Genomic DNA, 26,314 nt, shown 5'->3' with positions numbered 1-26,314 from the left:
ATATATATATATATATATATATATATATATATATATATATATATGAGTGTGTCTATGTCTATTTTATACAACTGGAAATAAGAGCTAGAAATCTTGTTACATTAATATCAGAATTCATTATTTGTTTTTTATGTTCTCTTGATTACCAATAAGCACATGAATTTGTTTGGAATAAATGTTTGTTACTAAATTGTAATCTAGAAATTGATCTGGCTCTCCCCTTCCTCTTTATTTATAGGCAACATCATGTATTATTTTGCCTATCTAACTAACTAATGTAAGTTACTATTTATTTGGTGGCAACATCGTGTCTTATTTCGTCTATCATGTGGTAAAGGGGTTTTACTTGTGTGGAGAGGTTTGATTAGCAACGTCGGTCTTGATTGAAAAATGGTGTGGTTTTCTGCCCATATTCTTTAGTTGGTAATTCTAGTTACCTATTTATCAAGGTGAGAAATGTTTGCACATTTTGAATGGTGATCCTTATTGAAATTATTTGTATTGAACAGGCAGATACTTATTTTTCCAAAGGAGAATAACGATGTTAGCCTCCTAGATGGAGTAAATTTACCATGTTTAGCTTGACTAGTGTTAATCAAATCCATATTCAATACTCGATCAAAAAAGATAATTTATTTGTAAAGTTTAGGGACTGAAGGTAATTTATTTGTAAAGTTTAGGGACTGAGCGATTTGAGCAATTGTCATGGATTGCTTGAGATTTCAATTTCTTGAATTTCTTTTCTGAATTTAACATGCCAGTCGCTTTAGGTTATTAATAAAATGGTTTTTATGCTTATATAATGCTGTTTTTTTTCCTTTTTATTTGCATTTGTTATACTCAGTTTAATCTCTAACTAGCCTCATGGACAGGTGTTTTATCATAAAATAGTTGATATCTTTTTAATTTGTACAAATGTCCCAAAACCTTGGTGGTCCCAGACCTGCATGTGGAACATCCTTGATGTTTGTGGTCGAGCAATGTTAGAGAGCTTCCATTGAGGTTTTAGAAGAGCACTGAGTGGGAATGAAGATAAAAACCATTACACTATGGTAGATACGGATCATATCTACAAGGTAATTTTTCCTTTAATTTTAAGCTTTTTGATTGCAATAAAATTTCTATTTTTCTTTCCTTTATAACTTTAAACTTTTATTCTTTTCATATTATTATTAAATAATAATTATTAAAAATATCTTTATTTAAATAATTTTTTTATTCTAAATACTAGAGGATATAGCAAATCAAACTACATCACTAAATAAAAATATCTATCTTCAAATCACATAATGGAAAATTACATGTCTCTAATTATTTTTTTATCTGTAAGATCTATGAAAAGATTATTTTGATAATTCTTATAAATGTATTCATGTGTGTAATTAACCTAGTGTGAGACAAAGAATTAGTTTATGTTTTTTTATTTTAGTGTGCTATTCCTTTTTTCTTCTTATTTGTAATAGAGTATAGCATGTAGATATTTTGGTTGAGCTAGTTAGTGGGTTGTTTAAACTTGTTTCGTTACATATAAATTTAAATTTTGAATTTGAATTAAATTCACATGTTTAATCCAATATAATCATTCACTGGAATAAATTAATTTTTAAAAAGAAAAACTTATAGTAAAGATCATGCCTTTTTTTTTTTCTTCTATTTTTGAAATTATTATAAGCCGACAATATAAAGTTTATTATATTCTTTTAATATTGTATCATAAACCGGCGCAAAATAATTTTTTCCTCTCTATATATTAATGATCCATTTATTTAATTTAATTTTTATTAATAAAACAAATATTTTTCTATCTGTTTGTCGAAGTTGATTATTTTAAAAATATGCAACTTTCAATCTTTTAAGAAATAAATAATAATTTTATAATTATTTTTTTAAAATTTTAAATAAATTGTTCTCGGTATCAACTTATAGCATAAAGAATAATTAAATAAGAGAGCTTATAAATTACTAGAGTCTATTTAATGGTGAGGGATTACAATTATATATGTAAGATATGAAGTTTGAACTTCAAAATTATTATTGTAATTTTTATTGGTAAATTTATGAAAAATAAGTGCATGGCTGAGTTTTAACTTTAGAAAAACTCAATTTATTTTATACAATTATACTTCACAGATTTGCTTTATCTTTTAGAAGAAAAAAATATTAAAATACTAATTATTGATTATTTATTTAACAACTATAACTATATTAATTTAATTTTTGAAATCAAATCCTTTATTATTATTTTTTAAAATGAGACCACTAAAGGAGTATATGGAAAGAGAAAAAAAGAGTAGAATAAGATAATTTTTAGAGTATATTTTCTGTAAAAAATAATTATATATTAAAGATTATAAAAACTATTTATATATAAATTAGATAATTATATTAAAACGAGTTTAGGAAGTCTTTTTTTAATGAAAATGTTTTTTAAGAGTTTTCTTTAATTACTTATTTTTTTTATTTATCAATTGTTATGTGTTAAATTTAATTTTAATACATATTTAAAAAAATTTCAATGATTAAAAGAGTTTTATATAACAATATAAATTATTTATAATAAATTTAAAATATAATTTTTATAGAAAAATATTTATGATTTATAAATTTGAATTACATAAAATAAATATTTATATTTATATTAAAATAAACAAAATTATAACAATAAAAAGAATTTAATATTTAAAACTTAAAGGGATTGTTTCGTTAAGTTGTAATTTTTGTTACCAATTTTTTTAACAAAATATTTAATATTGTTATCGTACTAATAAATGCGAGAAATTGTTCGACATAATATTTATTCCTCACTCGCTGTCTCTAGCCCCGCCCTTCCCCCTCTCTCTCTCTCAGTTTATAACTATTGTGTGACTCTGTTTCAGTCATCAGTCGTTTGGGTTCTTCTCCCTTCGAAGTTCAAATGGTCGCAAAGAAACAAGAGTATGACGGTACAAAGAAGCCAAAGAACACAGAAAAGTGTAAGTAGAACCTTTTATAAATGGATTGTACCCTTCCATCTCTCTCTTTTCTCTTATTTACCTTGTGATTGCTTTTCCTTCTTTGATTTTGAAATGAACTCGATTCTTGTTTCTATGTTTTCTGATTGTCTCTGTTTTTTTTTCTTCTGTTTGGAGTGCTATGAGAGACTGAATCCTTTGCTGTCCTTATTGCTGTTTTTGATTCCTCTTTCTGTGTCTTGGTTCTTTCTTGAACTTGGGTTTTCTTGTTTTCAAAACCGATATTTTTCTTTTTTTCTTTATTGATTTTGATTGCATGCAAGAACAAGATTAATGACAGAGGATACAAATCTGCCATATGCAAATTTGAATGGTTATGATTTTGAATGCATGCAAGAACAAGAATGATGACAGAGGATACTAATCCACGGTATGCAAATTTCAATGATCATAAATACACTAATGAGTAACTCCCTAGCCATTTTAATTGCACTTATATTCATCACTGTTAAGAATTGGGTTCAAGCTTTCCCCAGCCCCTTTCCGTTGTATTTCAGGTGTTGGGACTTGGGGTTGCTGGCTAGGCTGGTGTGTAATCTTGCATCTCAACAAAAAGTGTTTTTTTTCTTTGGTGAATTCAAGAATTGTTTTCTATCACGAGAGTAATTTGAAATTAAATTTAATTTGGAAAGTTCATGATTAAAAGTTACTTAATTATATGAGTACTGATGACATTTTTGTTTTTCTGTAGGTTTAATTTAATCTGTACCGCTTTTTCTACAAAATGACCAGAGTGCTCATTTCTGGAGATGATCTTTGACGTTGAGGTGAATTACTTTCTACACATATGTATGACTTACTACTTGCCTCTTTCTGTTATTTTCCGGCTCTAGGCTATGAGATTTGGTTTAAAATAATCAAAGTTCTTTAACATTCTTGAACAATTCAATGTTGCATCCTTTCTTGATTTAAATTGAAAAGCTCTTCATTTTCTAAAGTTGTAATTTTTTACTCATCGAAACTCAAGAATACTATTCTTGTTGAAATTCTTGAATGTGTATTTTATTCTTTTTTTTGGTTGGTTGGTTGTTTTTAACCATATTTATAAAATACATTATTTCTAGCCTATAATGTATTTGGTACATTCTATTTTCAATCTTTTTGTTTATTTCCTAAGGTTTTGTTCATATAAATGTTTTTATTCCAATTTCTTTGATTTCTTTTATTTATATATATATATATATATATTATATTTTATATTTATATATAATGATAATGATTTTATATTATGTTTCGTGAATTTATTATATGTGGGTATAACCGCATCAGCATACTTACCTTTGATGTTAACAAGGGAAAAAGAGAGGGATAAAGTGTCAATAATTTAAATCCGTTTTAAATTTGATTATCATTTAAACTGGTTTTAGAATTGATTATAGTTTTCAACTAGTTTATGATTTGAAATATATATTAAAACTAGACTGATTTTAAAATTGATTTTGAACCGTAAATTGATTTTTAAGTCAAATTGGTTTCACAAGAATTTAAACCATCAATTAATTTGAAACAAATTTAAAATAATAAACAAGTCTGCATTTAAGATAAATTTGAATGTCATTTATTTTGTTAAATTTAGTTTCAAAATCTGATTTATGATTTTAACCTAGCTTTGAAACCCAACCGGATTTCTAATCATAAACTGGTTTTAAAACCAATTTTAAACTTGATTTTGAACATCCAAACAAATTATTTTCCCGATTAGAATGAACAATGTTGGAATTGCTCAATTAGCTTGATGGTTTCAGTAGTGATGACAGAATTAAGACTTGTCTTTATTTGTTATTGTCTATATGTTTTTTTTGATTGATGTGATATAAATAAGTTTCAGAAAATTTCGCTGTATGTGGTAAGTCTTATGTTTAGGGGCTGGTCCTGTAATTTTACTTTTGTATTTTTATAGCGTTTTATTTTAACATATTTCTTTTACATCATGTTAACATCTCGAATATCAATATACTAGATTTAACAGTTGGCACCAAACTTTGTGGATTTTGTTCATTTAGACTATGTTATTCAATAATCATTTTCATTTATTCTTGTCAATTGCAGGTTATAGCAGTAACAAACTCTGCAGATATTCTTTACCCCGCCCTTATGTCACTTTCAAGACTTCCTAAGGTTTTGTTCATATAAATTTTGTTATTCCAATTTTTGTCATTTCTTATATATATATATATATATATATATATTATTTTTATATAATGATAATGATTTTATATTATATATCGTGAATTTATTATCTGTGTGTATAACCATTTTATCATACTTACATTTGATGTTAACAGGATAAAAAGAGGGATAAAGTGTCTACATTTTAAATCCGTTTTAAAGTTGGTTATAGTTTCAAACTGGTTTTTTAAAACAATTATAATTAAAATTTACTCTTAAAATTGATTACAGATTTCAATAAGTTTATGATTTGAAATATATATTAGAACTAGATTGATTTTAAAATTGATTTTGAACCGTAAATTGATTTTAAAGCCAAATTGGTTTCACAAGAATTTTAAACAGATTTAAAAATAATAAACAAATTTGCATTTAAGATAATTTTAATATTATATATTTTGTTAAAATTATTTTAAAAAACTGAATTATGATTTTAAACTAGCTTTGAACTAACTGGTTTTAAAACCAATTTTAAACCTGATTTTGAAAATCCAAACAAATTATTTTCCTGATTAGATGAACAATGTTAAAATTGCTCAATTAGCTTGATGGTTTCGGTAGTAATGATAGAATTAAGGCTTGTCTTTATTTGTTATTGTCTATTTTTTTCTTGATTGATGTGATATAAATAAGTTTCAAAGAATTTTACTGTCTGTGGTAATAAAGCATAATAATTTATATTCTGAAATCTCATGTTTAGGGCTAGCCCCATAATTTTACTCTCTTTTTTATGACGTTTTATTTTAACACATTTCTTTTACAACATGTTAGCATCTCCAATATCAATAAACTAGATTTAACCGTTGGCACCAAAATTACATGATTTTGTTCATTTAGACTATGTTATTCAAGAGTCAGTTTCATTTATTCTTGTCAATTGTAGGTTATAGCAGCAACAAGCTGGGCAGATATTCTTTACCCTGCCCTTATGCATTGTGGGCCATTGGATTGTAAATTGAGTTTCTGCACCCAATTGACGAAGGGCTCGGAATCTACAGGTTTAGAGTATTCAAAATTTATCTGCTGAGATATTTTTGGTACAAAACATTTGTTGACTGCTCTCACTTTGATATTCTAGATCTATTCAAGGAAGGATGAATGTTCACCAACTGCAGGCTGTATGTCTGTGTTGAGCCTGGCATGTTGGCTTTGCGCTGTGATGCAATTGAGGTTTGTTTTCTTCCGATATACTCCAACATAAATAACTTAAAATCAATTTTTGTAAAAGAAAAATGAGCACGACCATAAATACAGGGGGCATTAATTGATGAATAAATAGTGTTAGATAAAATATTTCATATTGCTTAATCTTATTGAAAACAATAAATTTTATTGAGATGCGGGAGTTATTGTGATTTATAATTTTCAATAAATTGTACCTAATAGTAGTGTTACGATAAAAAATATAGGATTTTTTTTGAAAATAATAAATCTTAGTGAGTTGCGGGAGTCATTGAGATTTTTTATTTTCTATAAATATCAGCTATTATTAGTCTTAGACAAAAAATATTGGAGATTACTTGAAATTTATTGAAGATAATAAATCTTAGTGTCACCGAGATTTATAATTTTCAATGAATTTCAAGTGTGAATAGTGTTAGACAAAATATTTGATATTACTTGAATCTTATTGAAAATAATAAATCTTAGTGAGAAGCGGGAGTCACCAAGATTTATAATTTTCAATATATTGCAGCTATTAATAGTGTTAAGATAAAAAATATTGGAGTTTATTCAAAATAATAAATTTTAGTGAGTTGCGGGAGTCATTAAGATTTGTAATTTTTAATAAATTTCAGCTATTAATAGTTTTAGACAAAAAATATTGGAGATTGTTTGAAATTTATTGAAAATAATAAATCTTAGTGAGATGCGGGAGTCACCGAAATTTATAATTTTCAATAAATTTCAAGTGTGAATAGTGCTAGACAAAATATTTGATATTGCTTGAATCTTATTGAAAATAATAAAACTTAGTGAGAAGCGAGACTCACCGAGATTTATAATTTTCAATAAATTGCAACCATAAATAGTGTTAACATAAAAAAATATTGGGGTTTATTGAAAGTAATAAATCTTAGTGAGTTGCGGGATTCATTATGATTTGTAATTTTCAATAAATTTCAGCTATTAATAGTCTTAGACAAAAATATTGGAGATTGTTTGAAATTTATTGAAAATAATAAATCTTAGAGAGATGCGGGAGTCACCGAGATTTATAATTTTCAATCAATTTTAAGTGTGAATAGTGTTAGACAAAATATTTGATATTGTTTGAATTTTATTGAAAATAATAAATGTTAGTGAAAAGCGGGAGTCACCAAGATTTATAATTTTCAATAACTTTTAGCTTTTAATAGGGTTAAGATAAAAAGTATTGGAGTTTGTTGAAAATAATAAATCTTAGTGAAATGCGGGAGTCATTGAGATTTGTTATTTTCAATAAATATTAGCTATTATTTGTCTTAGACAAAAATTCCTGGAGATTGCTTGAAATTTATTGAAAATAATAAATCTTACTGAGATGCGGGAGTCACCGAGATTTATAATTTTCAATAAATTTCAAGTGTGAACAGTATTAGACAAAATATTTGATATTGTTGCAATCTTATTGAAAATATTTAATCTTAGTGAATAGCGGGAGTCACCGAGATTTATAATTTTCAATAAAATGCAGCTATTAATAGTGTGAAGGTAAAAAAATATTGAAGTTTATTGAAAGTAATAAAAAAATTCAGCTATTAATAGTCTTAGACAAAAAATATTGGAGATTGTTTGAAATTTATTGAAAATAATAAATTTTAGTGAGATGCGGGAGTCACCGAGATTTATAATTTTCAATGAATTTTAAGTGTGAATATTGTTAGATAAAATATTTGATATTGTTGTAATCTTATTGAAAATAATTAATCTTAGTGAATAGCGGGAGTTACTGAGATTTATAATTTTCAATAAATTGCAGCTATTAATAGTGTTAAGGTAAAAAAAATATTGAAGTTTATTGAAAGTAATAAATCTTAGTGAGTTGTGAGAGTTATTAAGATTTGTAATTTTCAATAAATATTAGCTATTATTTGTCTTAGACAAAAATTCCTGGAGATTGCTTGAAATTTATTGAAGATAATAAATCTTAGTGACATGCGTGACTCACCGAGATTTATAATTTTTAATGAATTTCAAGTGTGAATAGTGTTAGATAAAATATTTGATATTGTTGTAATCTTATTGAAAATAATTAATCTTAGTGAATAGCGGGAGTCACCGAGATTTATAATTTTCAATAAATTGCAGCTATTAATAGTGTTAAGGTAAAAAAATATTGAAGTTTATTGAAAGTAATAAATCTTAGTGAGTTGTGAGAGTCATTAAGATTTGTAATTTTCAATAAATTTTAGCTATTAATATTGTTAGAAAAAAATATTGGAGATTGTTTGAAATTTATTGAAAATAATAAATCTTAGTGAGATGCGGGAGTCACCGAGATTTGTAATTTTCAATGAATTTTAGGTGTGAATAGTGTTAAACTAAATGTTTGATATTGTTTGAATTTTATTGAAAATAATAAATCTTAGTGAGAAGCGGGGAGTCACCGAGATTTATAATTTTCAACAACTTGTAGCTTTTAATAGGGGTTAAGATAAAAAGTATTGGAGTTTGTTGAAAATAATAAATCTTAGTGAAATGCGGGACTCATTGAGATTTGTTATTTTCAATAAATATTAGCTATTATTTGTCTTAGACAAAAATTCCTACAGATTGCTTGAAATTTATTGAAGATAATAAATCTTAGTGAGATGCGTGACTCACCGAGATTTATAATTTTTAATGAATTTCAAGTGTGAATAATGTTAGATAAAATATTTGATATTGTTGCAATCTTATTGAAAATGATTAATCTTAGTGAATAGCGGGAGTCACCGAGATTTATAATTTTCAATAAATTCCAGCTATTAATAGTGTTAAGGTAAATAAATATTGAAGTTTATTGAAAGTAATAAATATTAGTGAGTTGTGGGAGTCATTAAGATTTGTAATTTTTAATAAATTTCAGCTATTAATAGTGTTAGACAAAAAATATTGGAGATTGTTTGAAATGTATTGAAAATAATAAATCTTAGTGAGATGCGGGAGTCACCGAGATTTATAATTTTCAATGAATTTTAAGTGTGAATAGTGTTAGACAAAATATTTGATATTGTTTGAATTTTATTGAAAATAATAAATTTTAGTGAGTAGCGGGAGTCACCGAGATTTATAATTTTCAATAACTTGTAGCTTTTAATTTGGTTAAGATAAAAAGTATTGGAGTTTATTGAAAATAATAAATCTTAGTGAAATGCGGGAGTCATTGAGATTTGTTATTTTCAATAAATATTAGCTATTATTTGTCTTAGACAAAAATTTATGGAGATTGCTTGAAATTTATTGAAGATAATAAATCTTAGTGAGATGCGTGACTCACCGAGATTTATAATTTTTTAATGAATTTTAAGTGTGAATAGTGTTAGACAAAATATTTTGATATTGTTGCAATCTTATTGAAAATAACTAATCTTAGTGAATAGCGGGAGTCACCGAGATTTATAATTTTCAATAAATTGCAGCTATTAATAATGTTAAGGTAAAAAAAATATTGAAGTTTATTGAAAGTAATAAATCTTAGTGAGTTGTGAGAGTAATTAAGATTTGTAATTTTCAATAAATTTCAGCTATCAATAATTTGACAAAAAATATTGAAGATTGTTTGAAATTTATTGAAAATAATAAATCTTAGTGAGATGCGGGAGTCACCGAGATTTATAATTTTCAATGAATTTTAAGTGTGAATAGTGTTAAATAAAATATTTGATATTGATTGAATTTTATTGAGTTTTAGTAAGAAGCAGGAGTCATCGAGATTTATAATTTTCAATAACTTGTAGCTTTTAATAGGGTTAAGATAAAAAGTATTGGAGTTTGTTGAAAATAATAAATCTTAGTGAAATGCGAGAGTCATTGAGATTTGTTATTTTCAATAAATATTAGCTATTATTTGTCTTAGACAAAAATTCATGGAGATTGCTTGAATTTTATTGAAGATAATAAATCTTAGTGAGATGCGTGACTCACTGAGATTTATAATTTTTAATGAATTTCAAGTGTGAATAATGTTAGACAAAATATTTGATATTGTTGCAATCTTATTGAAAATAATTAATCTTAGTGAATAGCGGGAGTCACCGAGATTTATAATTTTCAATAAATTGTAGCTATTAATAGTGTTAAGGTAAAAAAATATTGAAGTTTATTGAAAATAATACATCTTAGTGAGTTGTGGGAGTCATTAAGATTTGTAATTTTCAATAAATTTTAGCTATTAATAGTCTTAGACAAAAAATATTGGAGATTGTTTGAAATTGATTGAAAATAATAAATCTTAGTGAGATGCAGGAGTCACCGAGATTTATAATTTTCAATGAATTTTAAGTGTGAATAGTGTTAGACAAAATATTTGATGTTGTTTGAATTTTATTGAAAATAATAAATCTTAGTGAGAAGCGGGAGTCACCGAGATTTATAGTTTTTAATTACTTGTAGCTTTTAATAGGGTTAAGATAAAAAGTATTGGAGTTTGTTGAAAATAATAAATCTTAGTGAAATTCGGGAGTCATTGAGGTTTGTTATTTTCAATAAATATTAGCTATTATTTGTCTTAGACAAAAATTCCTGGAGATTGCTTGAAATTTATTGAAGATAAGAAATCTTAGTGAGATGCGTGACTCACCGAGATTTATAATTTTTAATGAATTTCAAGTGTGAATAGTATTAGACAAAATATTTGATATTATTGCAATCTTATTGAAAATAAGTATTCTTAGTGAATAGCGGGAGTCACCGAGGTTTATAGTTTTCAATAAATTGCAGCTATTAATAGTGTTAAGGTAAAAAAATATTGAAGTTTATTGAAAGGAATAAATCTTAGTGGGTTGTGGGAGTCATTAAGATTTGTAATTTTCAATAAATTTCAGCTATCAATAGTTTGACAAAAAATATTGAAGATTGTTTGAAATTTATTGAAAATAATAAATCTTAGTGAGATGCGAGAGTCACCGAGATTTATAATTTTCAATGAATATTAAGTGTGAATAGTGTTAGACAAAATATTTGATATTGCTTGAATCTTATTGAAAATAATAAATCTTAGTGAGAAGCGGGAGTCACCGAGATTTATAATTTTCAATAAATTGCAGCTTTTAATAAGGTTTTAAGATAAAAAGTATTGGAGTTTGTTGAAAATAATAAATTTAATTGAAATGCGGGAGTCATTGAGATTTGTTATATTCAATAAATATTAACTATTATTAGTCTTGGACAAAAAAATATTGAGATTGCTTGAAATTTATTGAAGATAGTAAATTTTAGTGAGTCGAGGGAGTCACTGAGATTTATAATTTTCAATGAATTTCAAGTGTGAATAGTGTAAGAGAAAATATTTGAAATTTGAATCTTATTGAAAATAATAAATCTTAGTGAGAAGTGAGAGTCACCAAGATTTATAATTTTTAATAAATTGCAGCTTTTAATAGGCTTAAGCTAAAAAATATTGGAGTTTTTTGAAAATAATAAATTTTAGTGAAATGTGAGAGTCACCAAGATTTATAATTTTCAATGAATTTCAGCTATGAATTGTGTTAGGATGGAAAATATTGGAGTTTATTGAAAATAATAAATCTTAGTGAGATTCGGGAGTATATGAGATTTATAATTTTTAATGAATTTCAGGTGTGAATAGTGTTAGACAAAGTATTTGATATTGCTTAAATCTTATTTAAAATAATAAATCTTAATGCGATACGACCGAGATTTATAATTATCAATAAATTGCAGCTATTAATAGTGTTGAGATAAACAAAATATTGGAGTTTATTAAAAATAATAGATCTTAGTGAGTTGCGCGAGTCACTAAGATTTTTAATTTTCAATAAATTTGTTATTAGTAGTCTTAGACAAAAAATATTGGAGATTGATTGGTATTTATTGAAAATAATAAATCTCAGGGAGATGCGAGAGTTATTGAATTAGTAATTTTTAATGAATTTTAGCTATTAATAGTGTTGGACAAAATATTTGATATTGCTTGAATTTTATTGAAAATAATAAATCTTAGTGAAATGTGAGTTATTAAGATTTGTAACTTTCATTAAATTTCAATTATTAATAATGTTAAGAAAAAAAATATTGGTGATTGCTTTTGTGACACCCTCTACCCCAACATATATATACAGTAATTATAAAAAAATATATATATAATTTTACATCAATAAAAATCAAATTTACAACCATGTAAGGGTAAAAAGTTCACATTCATAAACTTAATCCAAATAACATGCCGGTAAAATTACAAAGAAATAAAACTGAATTTTCCAAAATAATTTAATAAGAACATCTTAAACTAATCCTATCTATGTCCTGATGTCACATGTCCTATCAGAGCAAAACCCAACATAGAAGCCTAAGCTTCATCACCAACATCTTAGCCTCACGCTGATGATCACCTGTATAACAGTCAAAACAAAACAACACGAGAAAAGGGAGTGAGAAACATCTCACTCTGGCTCACAGTGTAGAAATGTACGCCGAATAGCCAAACACAAACAAAACAGGTATAACATAGATAAATTAATAATCACATCACACTCATCCAAGACATAAACCATCACTTAATTATATAACATTGAAAATGCACATGTATGGACACGGACTACATATTATCATGCATGTGGCGCCAGTAAAACATCACATGGCATATTGTCGCTAGCAATATACGAAGAGTAGTCTAGGAGTACATGCCGGGTCACACCCTATGCGCACTCTCATTAGAAGGATATACTACCAGAGTCTCGTCGGGATAGCTAAGCCGCGCAAGATACATCCCATGCACACAATGGGCGAGACTGGGACTTCCAAACCGAGCTATCCCCAAGGACTAATCCCCAAAGCTTTTACACTAGGGGGCCTTCTCTGGCGGTGTATTCCATATCGTACCCTTAAAACACTTATACAAATGATGCATGTCAATCAAAACTCTATGCATTCTCATATCACATTATCATGTCTCATTCTCATATCACATTATCATGTCTGAACACATCTCATCATCACATCTCCTCATTACATTTCATCATCACATTGGCATTATCACATCATATTCACAATTTTCACTAAGCACTTTTATTCATATCAGAACTCATATATTTGCAAAGGTAAACATATATTCATACATCTCGTATAACAAAGAATACAACAGAACAATCAGAAGGTAAAACGGAAAATATTATAAATATGCCTATTTCTCATAGGGTTCCCACAGGAACCCACAGAGCAAACTAATTCATATCAAAACTTATTTATTTTCAAAATTAGACACTTATTTACACTCTATAAACATTAAAGAACACAACAGAAAATTCAAAAGGTAAAACAGAATACATTTAAAATTTTTCTGTTTCTCATAGGGTTCCCACAAGAACCTACAGAGCACTCTAATTCATACAATAAATATTTAAAATAATATAATTTACTTATATAATTACTCTTTAAACAATCTCCTCTTACAATCACTAATTCATTCCCTTAGGGTTTCCCATAAGAACTCACAGAGATCTCAAATCATATATTTATTTACATATAAAAAGAGCAAATAGAAAAAACAAATATAATTGGGAGAAACTCCTCATACATAAGCATACAAAAAATGCAACAAACACAGGATTGGGGGCCAATCCCACTACCCATCATACAATCCCACACCCAGAGCGAGGTTTCTCACTCCCCCTTACCTGGATGAGCAGAAGACGGATGGTCTTGGTGTGATCTAAGATCGTTCCTGAGTACTCTTCCTTAGAGCTCTTTGTTTCTTTTTTTTTTCCTAACCCTTCGGAACGCAAATGAAGTAGATAGGGTTAACGCTACCTGACTCCTTAAAATTAATCCATTGGGCTGGGTCAACCCAACCCATTTTCCTTCTCTTCTAACCCACTTCTCTTTTTCCTCAAAATAATTAAATAAAATAAATACATGTATATTATAAAATATTTTTCATCTATAATAATAATATATTTCTGACCCAAAATATAATAATATAATTTCAATAACAAAATATCATATAAAATCAACCTTCTCTTAAAATATATAAATATTTATTTAAATATGCTAATAAAAATACTTATTTAATACGTACAAAATAATTGTCCAAAACAATAATTATTTAAAACGTACAAAATAATATTCTTCTATAATTATTAAAATAATTATGACCAAATACCATATAATAATAATAATTATAATAATAATAATAATAACTTTATTGAAAACTGGGATGTCACAGCTTTCAATTTATTGAAAATATCAAATCTTTATTAGTTGCGGGAGTTACAGAGATATCTAATTTTCAATAAATTTCAGTCATTTATGTGTTAGACCAAAAATATTGGAGATTGTTTGAAATTTGTTGAAAATCATAAATTTTAGTGAGATGTAAGAGTCACCAAGATTTGTAATTTTCAATAAATTTCAGCTAATAATAGAATGTTAGACAAAATATATTGAATAGTATTTGAAATTTATTGAAAATAATAATTTTTATTTAGGTGTTGGAGCCACGAGATATGTGATTTTCAATAAATTTAAGATATGAGATTTGTAATTTTAAATAAATTTAAGCTATTAATAGTATTAGACAAAAGATATTGGAGATTGCTTGAAATTTTTTAGAAATAGTAAATCTTAGTGAGATGTGAGATTCATTGATATTTATAATTTTCAATAAATTTCAGCTAATAATAGAATGTTAGACAAAATGTATTGTATATTGTATATTGTTTGCAATTTATTGAAAATAATAAAAATCTTATTTAGATGCTTATTGAATATAGTAAATCTTTGTGTGATGCGGGAGTCACTGAGATATGTGGTTTTTAATAAATTTCAACTAAATAATATAGAGGTTTGAAAAAAAATATTTTAGACCTAAAAATTAAGATTATTTGAAATTTGTTGAAAATAATAAATCTAAGTGAAATGTGGTAGTTAACAAGATTTGTAACTTTTAATAAATTTCAATTAATAATAAATAGTGTAAGGTAACAAATAGTTCATATTTGGAATTTATTTAAAATTAGTATTTTAATGTCAGCATATGCGTGATGTTTCTTTGTGTCAATGAATTTACTTACTCATTCCTTAATATTTCAGTCTCTTTCACTCAATTTCATTTTCAATTATACTATTTGTATTTTTTTTTCTCATTTGTATTTTTAATTTTCAAGAAATATAACTTTGAACCTTCTTTATTTATAATTTATGCTAGAATGTATATGCATCTACGCATTTCATTTGTCTCTGCACTATTTCCATCTGTAGTGATTGTTCCCTATATAGTTCCTATGTTGCTATTAACATCATGTAACAATGATGTTGGCGAGATATATTAAAGAATCTTTTTTGCTCTTACAGTAAGAAGACTTCATCTCCTTCCACAAAGGTTCTTCTTTTTTCTTTCAAGAATTATTCTTTTTATCTTGATTCACCTTTTTATTCCTTTTGATTCTTCACAGGTCAACAATGGCATTGCTGCCTAGGAGAAACCATGCTAGCAGCCAAAAATCCCAACAAATAGAGGAATATGTTTATTTTGGGTAATAATTATGTTCATGTTGTAAAATAATTACAACAACACCATCTTTTTATTGTCACAGCTCCTTGTATGTTGTTCTCCTTGTTGGCACTTAGAAGGCTAATGTAGTGCGGCCAATGTTGAGGGCTTTATTCTTGGGTTGCTCACAAAGATTGTCTTGTCCTCGCTGCAACAGGATCTGGTTTTGTTCTTTAAGTATTCAATAATTTTGCGTTAGGACATGTTTGGATAATTTTTTATTCAAACACTTTTAAAAGAGAAAATTAGGAAATAAAAATGAAAATAAACTTTCCCATAAACTAAAACTAACTCATGCATGAAAGAAAAGATTTTGAAAAAGCTAATGAAAAAGAACTTCCACGATATAGCTTATGCATAAGTTAATTTTAGTTTATAAAGAAATTTATTTCATATTTACTTCTTAACTTGCTACACTTAAAGTACTGCCAAAGAAGTTATACTAAGAGACCCTTACTTACCATGTAGTGTAGCTTTTGTGCATTTGTTTATAATTATACTTTTGGCACAGGGAAGTCTCTAGATCTATGCTTTCAGATTCCTGCATTGTTGTTTGGGAAAGTGGTGGTTGTGATTTTGCCCTTGATAAGCCTCATGCATGACCAGTGTTTAAAACTAACAAAGGTGAGCTCTAACTACCAATATGATGTCAGTTGTGTAGGTGAGCTCTACTTGATGATAATGATTGTAGTCATAGTTGCAATGGGGATGTTGGTAGTGGTGGCGGGATTGCAATGGGAATTGTGACAACATTAGTAACAAAAATGATATGATGATGAAGGTATGAGATAAATTTATTTCTAATATTTTACTTTTGACCATTTAATTTATTTCAATGACTGAAATGAATCCTTATCACAATCATATAAAAAACCTCCCTCTATTTATTTCAATTTTTAGAAAATTTACATTAACAAATCTCTCCATAATTATTTTAGGCAATGTCTAACATAATTTTCTTTTCGAAATACAAATGTTTCTCAAGAAATTCTTATTAAAAATATGTATTTATATTAAGATAATTTTAATCAATATAATTTTAATAATTTGTACATTAAATTGAATATGCAATTTATTTTTTTTGCAAATTTATAGAGTAATTGAATAACAAATTTTCATATAATTTAATTGTAATAGTACGGAAGAAAATATCTAATCAACTCAACTGTAAACATTTATAGAGTAATTTATTTTTTTTATCTAATTTTTATATTATTTTAATGTTGTAAATAACTAATTAGAATTTCTATTTTAGAGTGTTTCATTGAAATTTTCGGGAATAAACCTAGCTGGGAAAAGGTTTTCTAATCTTGATGATATATACTTTTAACTCTAAAAGAACTACCTAGTAGTATACTTTACTGTTTTCTCTATGTCTTGTTTTTTCTCTGCTTTTTTCTTTGTTTTGGGGTTATGCTGGATAGGGGGAGGTAAGTTACCCCCTTCTGAAGTTGTGTTTGCTTTGTGTGTTGGAACTCGGTAGTCAGATAACCGTGATTTAAATAAAGGATCAAATAATTTGAAGGTTAATTTATTTCTTTCTAATATGGGACAAAGTGCTCATCTTAGTTATTCTTTTTGCTGTGCTGATGGCCGTTTTTGAGGCATTTATTTGAGGTATACACATAGATCTACAAACTTTACTTGATTATTTTGGGGCTTATGTCTTTTTGGCAGGAGAACACTTTTTTTTTTTTGCTTTTGAATGATTTTCTTCTTTTATAATAAATAAATAATCAAAGATCTTAGGACAGTTAAATATATAAGCTTTCCAAAAATAGAGAAAGGAAAACAAGAAATTTTGATGAAGTAAAATGTATTAAGATATGAGAGTGATGGAGAATTACTTTGCATCCTTCACATGCGACATGTTTTGGGCACCCTCTTAATAGTTAAAAACTTTGTGCGTTTACTTTCTTCTGTCTGTCATGATGATACAATGGGGATATTTGTTGAATTGGTAAAGCTTGTCATCTTGAAGTTCTAGTACAAATTTTGAATTAGGCAGAGTCTATTTTTTGCAGGTTCTTTTCCATACTTTCTTCAACTGAACTTGTTCCTGGAGAAATTGTGTAACTTTTTGGTAAGCTGATTATGCAGTGCTTTAAAGCAAACTGGTTCTGTTGATTATTTAATCCTGGAAAGCTGAAAGTTAACTCTGTTCTGGTTGTTAATTAAAAATTAGGGTGCAAAATTCCTGCTGATGTGAGCATGATTGAGATGCTAAGCAATCAAGTGCGTGTTGATCTATAGCTATTCTTCAGGTATTCCTGCTGCACATCTTTTATACATTGAATTGAACTATTGAATGTTTCCACCTGGAAATGACTTCACTTGTGTGATTGTGTATGAAATGTGTAAAGACGGACTACATATGCTCACGTGTTGACAATGTAGGTAATTGTTTGTGATTTGTTTGAATTCTGTCTGCGGATCCTCGAGCAAGTGAGATATTGTAGGTGACTTTTGTTCTTATTATTGTTAGTAATATCAGATGCTATCCTTGTTAACAAATCAATAATTTTAGCTTGTCAGTTTGAGATAACTTGACTGTTTAAGTAAATCCCTGAATAATAACTTTTTTTAAAAAAATAACAATTCTTGAAAAAATAGTTTGAAAAGACTCCTCTCTCTTGTATATGCTTTTGCTTGATTATATTTTGGTACGGGTGCATTTGTGTGCAAGTTGAACAGGCTAGTCGGTTTGTTAGGGACCCAAGGCCTGACTCCTTTGATGCTTGGTTACCTTGCCTATTTAAGAAGAAATTTGGCCAAGACTTTTTTTAAATCCTTGTTATCTTAAACTGCCTTTTAGGTTGGATGGGTTGGCCTATATAATTAAATATCTTACCACTACTAATGTTACTTGTTAGAGTATTTAAAGTGCCTTTTGGCTTGATTAAAGGTTCTATTGCAAAGTAAGGCTTCAAATTAAGCTTTCAGGCATAACCATCCTTTCAAAAAGACTGTGTTAGGTAAATATGTTCAGCACACCATGTCTGTTTAAGGCAAAACACATGTGAACAAGTGTATCAACTATCAAGTGATTTATTTTCCATCCTACATACGTGTATGAGTGTATCAATTGTTTATTTTAACACAGATATATCTATCATCATACATCTTTCTGTTTTAATATTTCATAAATTATTAAACACTTTTTTCTGATTGTAGTTGAGAACAACTTTGTGGAGACAGAGCTTAAAATAACCATATCAAGAAATGTTGTATACCAAGGCAAAACAAATATTCTGTTCTTGGTATGAAGCTTGCATCCTTTGTTCAACCAGCATATGGCTAATAAGTTTAAGTATTGTTTTCAATTTGCTTTGGATATCTTAAGTTCAATTTGACATCATGTTTAAGGTAATGACACTTATCTAAAGTGTAATATGTAAAAATCCTTGTTCATGTAGAAAAATTGGTTCGGTTTTAGTTTATATGGTGTAAGTGCCCTTTTGGTCCCTATAATGTCATAACCTTTACCTATTAGTTCCTACAATTAAAAACATTTCATTTTAGTCCCTTACGTTTAGTGTTTTTGTTTCTTTTTAGTTCTTATAGTTTCATAAATTTACCTTGTAGTCTATATAACAATAGGCGATAGGGACTAAAAGGAGTGTCCTTGAGGCATTAATTTTATTTTATTTTGTGAGCTTAAAGGGAGAATTCCAGTTCCTTTTCTGTCTTGTGGCAAGTGAGTAATTTGAAATTAGACTACTGCATCAAGATTTTTTTACTATTGCCTCATTCAAAAGTTAATTGAGAAGTGTATACTAGTATTCAAAGTTATTTAACTATGAGTATTTTTGGCATTTTTTCTGTAGGTTTAATTGAATCTTGTGTTACTTTTTTTTTCTACAAAATGATTGAAGTGCTCATTTGCAGAAGGATATTGTTGTCCTTGAGATAAATTACTTGTGAAGTTTTTGTATGAATTACTATTTACATACCTGAATGACTAAATACTTGTCCTTTGTTTGTGTTTCAATATCATTTGGATGTAGGCCCCTACATTTGGTCTAAATTGGCGAAAGTTGTTGCAATTACTAGTTTATAGTCCCTAGCATGCCGATCTGAGGTTTGATGTATGCATTATGGATGAAACTGATCAAACAACACTACCGGTATGCTTATTTGTTTTTTTCATTTATTTTATATGGCACCTGTGATGCTTATCGTAGTGCTCATTGTTTACACTATTTATTTATGTGTGTATACATATATATATATATATATATATATATATATATATGTATATGTATATATATATATATATATATATATATATATATGAGTGTGTGTGTCTATTTTATACAACTGGAAATAAAAGCTGGAAATCTTGTTACATTAATGTCAGAATTCATTCTGTTTTTTATGTACTCTTGATTACCAATAAGCACATGAATTTGTTTGGAAGAAATTGATCTGTCTCTCTCCTTCCTCTTTATTTATAGGCAACATCATGTATTATTTTGCCTATCTAACTAACTAATGTAAGTTACTATTTATTTGTGGCAACATCGTGTCTTATTTCGTCTATCATGTGGCAAAGGGGTATTTCTTGTGTGGTGAGGTTTGATTAGCAATGTGGGTCTTGATTGAAAAATGGTGTGGTTTTCTGCCCATATTCTTTAGTTGGTAATTCTAGTTACCATATTTTATTTTCTAATTCTAGTTACCTATTTATCAAGGTGAGAAATGTTTGCACATTTCAAATAGAGATCCTTATTGAAATTATTTGCATTGAACACGCAATACTTATTTTTCCAAAGGAGAATAACGATGTTGCCTCCTAGATGGAGTAAATTTACCATGTTTAGCTTGACTAGTGTTAATCAAATCCATATTCAATACTCGATAAAAAAGGTAATATATTTGTCAAGTTTAGGGACCGAGCGATTTGAGCAATTGTCTTGGATTGCTTGAGATTTCAATTTCTTGAATTTCTTTTCTAAATTTAACATGCCAGTCGCTTTAGGTTATTAATAAAATGGTTGTTATGCTTATATAATGGCCCTTTTTTTCCTTTTTATTTGCATTTTTTATATTCATTTTAATCTCTAACTAGCCTCATGGACAGGTGTTTTATCATAAAATAGTTTATATCTTTTTAATTTGTACAAATGTATCCCAAAACCTTGGTGGTCCCGACCTGCATTATGGGAGGTGGAACACCCTTGATGTTTGTGGTCGAGCAAGTTAGAGAGCTTCCACTGAGGTTTTTGAGGAGCACTCTGAGTGGGAATGAAGATAAAAACCATTACACCATTGTAGATACGGATGATATCTACAAGGTAATTTTTCCTTTAATTTTAAGTTTTTTTATTGCAATAAAATTTCTATTTTTCTTTCCTTTATAACTTTAAACTTTTATTGTTTTCATATTATTATTAAATAATAATTATTAAATAATTTTTTAATTTAAATATTAGAGGATATAGCAAATCAAACTACATCACTAAATAAAAATATATATCTTCATATCACATAATGGAAAATTACATGTCTCTAACTATTTTTTATCTGTAAGATCTATGAAAATATTATTTTGATAATTCTTAGAAATGTATTCATGTGTGTAATTAACTTAGTGTGAGACAAAGAATTAGTTTATGTTTTTTTATTTTACTGTGCTATTCCTTTTTTCTTCTTATTTGTAATAGAGTATAGCATGTAGATATTTTGGTTGAGCTAGTTAGTGGGTTATTTGTAATAGAGTATAGCATGTAGATATTTTGGTTGAGCTAGATAGTGGGTGTAACAGCCCAATTTTCAATGGGCCGTAGGCCCAATTCGTTGCCCAGAACGGGCCGTTTCAAAAGTGAAACGGGCCGTTCTGGAATAAGTTAAAGGTCCAAAATTTGAGAAGCAGAACGGACCGTTCTGGAGGGAGAACGGGCCGTTCCGATTTGGAGAACGGGCTGTTCCAGAGGGAGAACGGGCCGTTCTGGTTTGAAGAACGGGTCGTTCCGGTGGGAAAACGGGCCGTTCTGCTGGGATTGGGAACGGGTCGTTCTGGTTTTGGAACGGGCCGTTCCAGTTCAAAAATTTACGAAGATTTGAAGGGTCCAGAACGGGCGTTCCACTTTTGGAACGGGCCGTTCCAGTAGGTGAGCCTGAAATCCTATAAATAGCGCCCCTCACCTCTCATTTTCACACATCTCTCATTCTCTCTTCCTATTCTCTTCTGCTCTTTCTTCTTCCCCTCTTCTTCTCTGAAGACCATGGGGCACTTAGAGGAGGAGACCAAGAGATCTCTGTTGTAGTTTCAACTGCTGCTTATCCAGGTACGGGGGAAAAAGAGAATTATTTATATGTAGAATTACATGAGAGAATTGGGTTGAGGAAAAATCCTTTAGGATTATGAGCAATTTTATAATTATTTCTGTTTGGAGAATTATTGGCATTATTTGATTCTGTATGAATTTAAGATTATGAATATATGATTTATTTGTAAAAATGATGCTCAGGGAGAGAGAACGAAATTATAGAAAAGTGCCTGGAGGCTAGGTTTTGGAAAAATTGAAATATTTCTGTTTGAGGAATTAATGATACCATTAGATTCTGTATGTGTTGAGGATTAGAAATATATATTTAATTTGTAAGAATGATGATCTGAGAGGGAGAACGAAACTGTAGAAAAGTGCCTGTGAGTTAGGTTTCGGGGTTTTATTGTTTATGTTAAAGTTATATGAAATTGATAATTCCATTGTTTATAATATTAATTTATGAATGTTATTATTGTATTGATTGATAAGAATGAATGATCTTGATGTGAATTACTTGAGGGGTGTGTAAACCCTTATTTTGTTGGGCTTATCTGTTGTGTATGTGAGGTGAAATTGTGTACGTGATGTGAATTTGAATTATGAGATGAGATGTTGTATGAATGTGATTATGATTGTGATTGTGGTGCCTCACATCAGTGACTAGGGATGGCACGACCCCTGGGTAAGTGGTGCTACAGGGAGGGCGTGATCCTAACATGGTGTGGGATGAGTAAGACAGTTAACACACACCACTTATGTCGATTATGGCAGCCCTGGCATAGGGTTAATTGCAAGAGACTGTATGGATTGTAATTTGATTGTGGTTCCTCACACTAAAGGATCAAGGATGATACGAACCCTGGTAGTTGATGTTTTAGGGACGAGCGTACTCCCGGATGATCAGGGATGATACGAACCCTGGATAGGTGATGCTTCAGGGACGAGCGTACTCCTTAATGACTAGGGATGGCACGGCCCCTGGGTAAGTGATGCTACAGGGAGGGCGTGACCTTGGTTTGGTGTGAGAGGCAATTAACCTGTATCACTTGTGTCAGATGTGGCGAGGTCTTGGCATAATGTTAATTGTAAGATTGGTGTGAATTATGGATGTGGAAATGATATTGTTAATTGTAAGATTGGTGTGAATTATGGGTGTAGAAATGATATTGTTAATTGTAAGATTGGTGTGAATTATGGATGTGGAAATGATATTGTTAATTGTAAGATTGGTGTGAATTATGGATGTGGAAATGATATTGTTAATTGTAAGATTGGTGTGAATTATGGATGTAGAAATGATATTGTTAATTGTAAGATTGACATGAATTATGAATATGGAAATGATGTTGTAAATTGTATAATTGGTGTGGATTATGATGGATTGAGATATGTATGTGAAATGAGATATGTTAAATGTGAATTGAGATGTGAAGATGATGAATGATTGATATATATATATATAGATCTATATATATTTTATTAAATAATGAATTATGATGAGATTATATTGTGATGTGTTTGTATGTACTTTGCATATAGATATTTTCTTTTCTCACCGTATAAACTGTGGATATTTTAGGTGAAGAAGATCCGGCTACGAGTAGCATCTAGAATGTCAACAGTTAAATTATGGGAATGCTCTGATAATGTGACATCGGGACAGAGGATTTCTAGGACAAAATATTTATATGGATTTGGTATTGTAATAAATGATTTTAAAATTGTAAAGTCTTAAATTTTACCTTTCAAGTTTTATTTTTCAGTCATTTTCTTATATTGAAGAAAGAACAGTTTTGAAGTTTTATGTGAACCATTTTACGAACCCTTTGAAAGTTTATTCTTCTTAATTAAATTATATTATATATGTGTTGGGGTAGTAAGGGTGTTGGGTTGGGTTGTTTAAACTTGTTTCGTTACATATAAATTTAAATTAAATTCACATGTTTAATCCAATATAATCACACTGGAATAAATTAATTTTTAAAAAGAAAAACTTATAGAAAAGATCATGCCTTTTTTGTTTCTGTTTTCGAAATTATTATAAGCCGACAATATAAAGTTTATTATATTCTTTTAATATGTATCATAAACCGGTGCAAAATAATTTTTTTTCTCTCTCTCTATATTAATGATTCTTTTATTTTATTTAATTTTTATTAATAAAACAAACATTTTTCTATCTGTTTGTCTAAGTTGATTATTTTAAAAATATGCAACTTTCAATATTTTAAGAAATAGATAATAATTTTATAATTATTTTTTAAAACTTTAAATAAATTGTTCTCGTATCAACTTATAGCATAAAGAATAATTAAATAAGAGAGTTATAAATTACTAGAGTCTATTTAATGGTGAGGGATTACAATTATATATATAAGATATGAAGTTTGAATTTTAAAATAATTATTGTAATTTTTATTGGTAAATTTATGAAAATTAAGTGCATGGCTGAGTTTTAACTTTAGAAAAACTCAATTTATTTTATACAATTATACTTCACAGATTTGCTTTATCTTTTAGAAGAAAAAATATTAAAATACTAATTATTGATTATTTATTTAACAACTATAACTTTATATTAATTTAATTTTTGAAATCAAATCCTTTATTTTTTTAATGAGACCACTAAAGGAGTGTATGGAAAGAGAAAAAAAAAGTAGAATAAGATAATTTTTAGAGTATATTTTCTGTAAAAAATAATTATATATTAAAGATTTTAAAAACTATTTATATATAAATTAGATAATTATATTAAACGTGTTTAGGAAGTCTTTTTTTAATGAAAATGTTTTTTAAGAGTTTTCTTTAATTACTTATTTTTTTTTATTTATCAATTGTTGTTTGTTAAATTTAATTTTAATACATATTTTTAAAAATATTCAATGATTAAAAGAGTTTTATATAACAATATAAATTATTTATAATAAATTTAAAATATAATTTTTATAGAAAAATATTTATTATTTATAAATTTGAATTATATAAAATAAATATTTATATTTATATTAAAATAAACAAAATTATAACAATAAAACGAATTTAATATTTAAAACTTAAAGGGATTGTTTTGTTAAGTTGTAATTTTTGTTATCAATTTTTTTAACAAAATATTTAATATTGTTAACTTACTAATAATTGCGAGAAATTGTTTGACATAATATTTATTCGAAGTTCGTTTGGGTTGTTCTCCCTTCGAAGTTAAAATGGCCGCAGAGAAACAAGAGTATGACACATAGAATAGTGTAAGTAGAACCTTTCATAAATGGATTGTACCTCTTCCATCTCTCTCTTTTCTCTTCTTTACCTTGTGAGTTGTGATTGCTTTTCCTTCTTTGATCTTGCTTTTCTCTTCTTTACCTTGTGATTGCTTTTCCTTCTTTGATTTTGAAGTGAACTCGATTCTTGTTTCTATGTTTTCTGATTGTCTCTGTTTTTTCTTCTTCTTCTGTTTGGAGTGCTATGAGAGACTGGATCCTTTGCTGTCCTTATTGTTGTTTTTGATTCCTCTTTCTGTATCTTGGTTCTTTCATGAACTTGCGTTTTCTTGTTTAGGGTTTTCAAAACCGATATTTTTTTTATTGATTTTGATTGCATGCAAGAACAAGAATGATGACAGAGCATACAAATCTGCCATATACAAATTTGAATGGTCATGATTTTGAATGCATGCAAGAACAAGAATGATGACAAAGGATACTAATCCGTTGTATGCAAATTTCAATGATCATCAATACACTAATGAGTAACTCCCTAGTCATTTTAATTGCACTTATATGATATAGGAATTTCTTGGGTCTTGTACGAATGGGTTAACCTTTTCGTAACAATGGTATCAGAGCCTTGTTTACGAACCCGGTGTCTCGAGTTCGAACCCGGAGAGGGAAGTTACTCTTGATATTGGGGGAGTTCCGACTTCACCAAGCTGCCAGGTGTCAGCTTCTGAAGAAGGGGCGTTTGATATAGGAATTTCTTGGGCCTTGTACGAATGGGTTAACCTTTTCGTAACATTATATTCATCTTTGTAGGAATTGGGTTCAAGCTTTCCCCAGCCCCTTTCCGTTGTATTTCAGGTGTTGGGACTTGGGGTTGCTGGCTAGGCTGGTGTGTAATTTCTTTGGTGAATTCAAGATTTGTTTTCTGTCACGTGAGTAATTTGAAATTAAATTTAA

The 26,314-nt window shown here is 28.1% G+C and overlaps 2 long non-coding RNA genes across 3 annotated transcripts; both read left to right on the top strand.

The window, feature by feature from the left end:
• Positions 1 to 120: 120 nt before the first annotated feature.
• On the top strand, positions 121 to 7,122 carry LOC145954259 (uncharacterized). 2 transcript variants are annotated; one of them, XR_014431439.1, is made up of 5 exons: positions 121 to 1,076; positions 2,877 to 2,972; positions 3,703 to 3,778; positions 5,061 to 5,129; positions 6,064 to 7,122. It is a non-coding gene; the product is annotated as an uncharacterized LOC145954259 (long non-coding RNA). The 2 variants fall into 2 exon arrangements; XR_014431466.1 differs by lacking the exons at positions 121 to 1,076; positions 2,877 to 2,972 and having other exon boundaries at positions 3,304 to 3,778.
• Positions 7,123 to 16,668: 9,546 nt separating this feature from the next.
• LOC145952611 (uncharacterized) lies at positions 16,669 to 24,796 on the top strand. The gene is made up of 6 exons (XR_014430090.1): positions 16,669 to 17,956; positions 18,059 to 18,137; positions 19,048 to 19,133; positions 19,881 to 20,000; positions 20,957 to 21,170; positions 23,725 to 24,796. It is a non-coding gene; the product is annotated as an uncharacterized LOC145952611 (long non-coding RNA).
• Positions 24,797 to 26,314: the final 1,518 nt, after the last annotated feature.

The sequence above is a fragment of the Cajanus cajan genome, chromosome 1, assembly GCF_000230855.2.
Source record: "Cajanus cajan strain Asha chromosome 1, NIPB_CcT2T_4, whole genome shotgun sequence".
Taxonomy (NCBI): Eukaryota; Viridiplantae; Streptophyta; class Magnoliopsida; order Fabales; family Fabaceae; genus Cajanus; species Cajanus cajan.
Note: the sequence above shows the minus strand (reverse complement) of the source record. Positions and strands in the feature narration are given on the sequence as shown.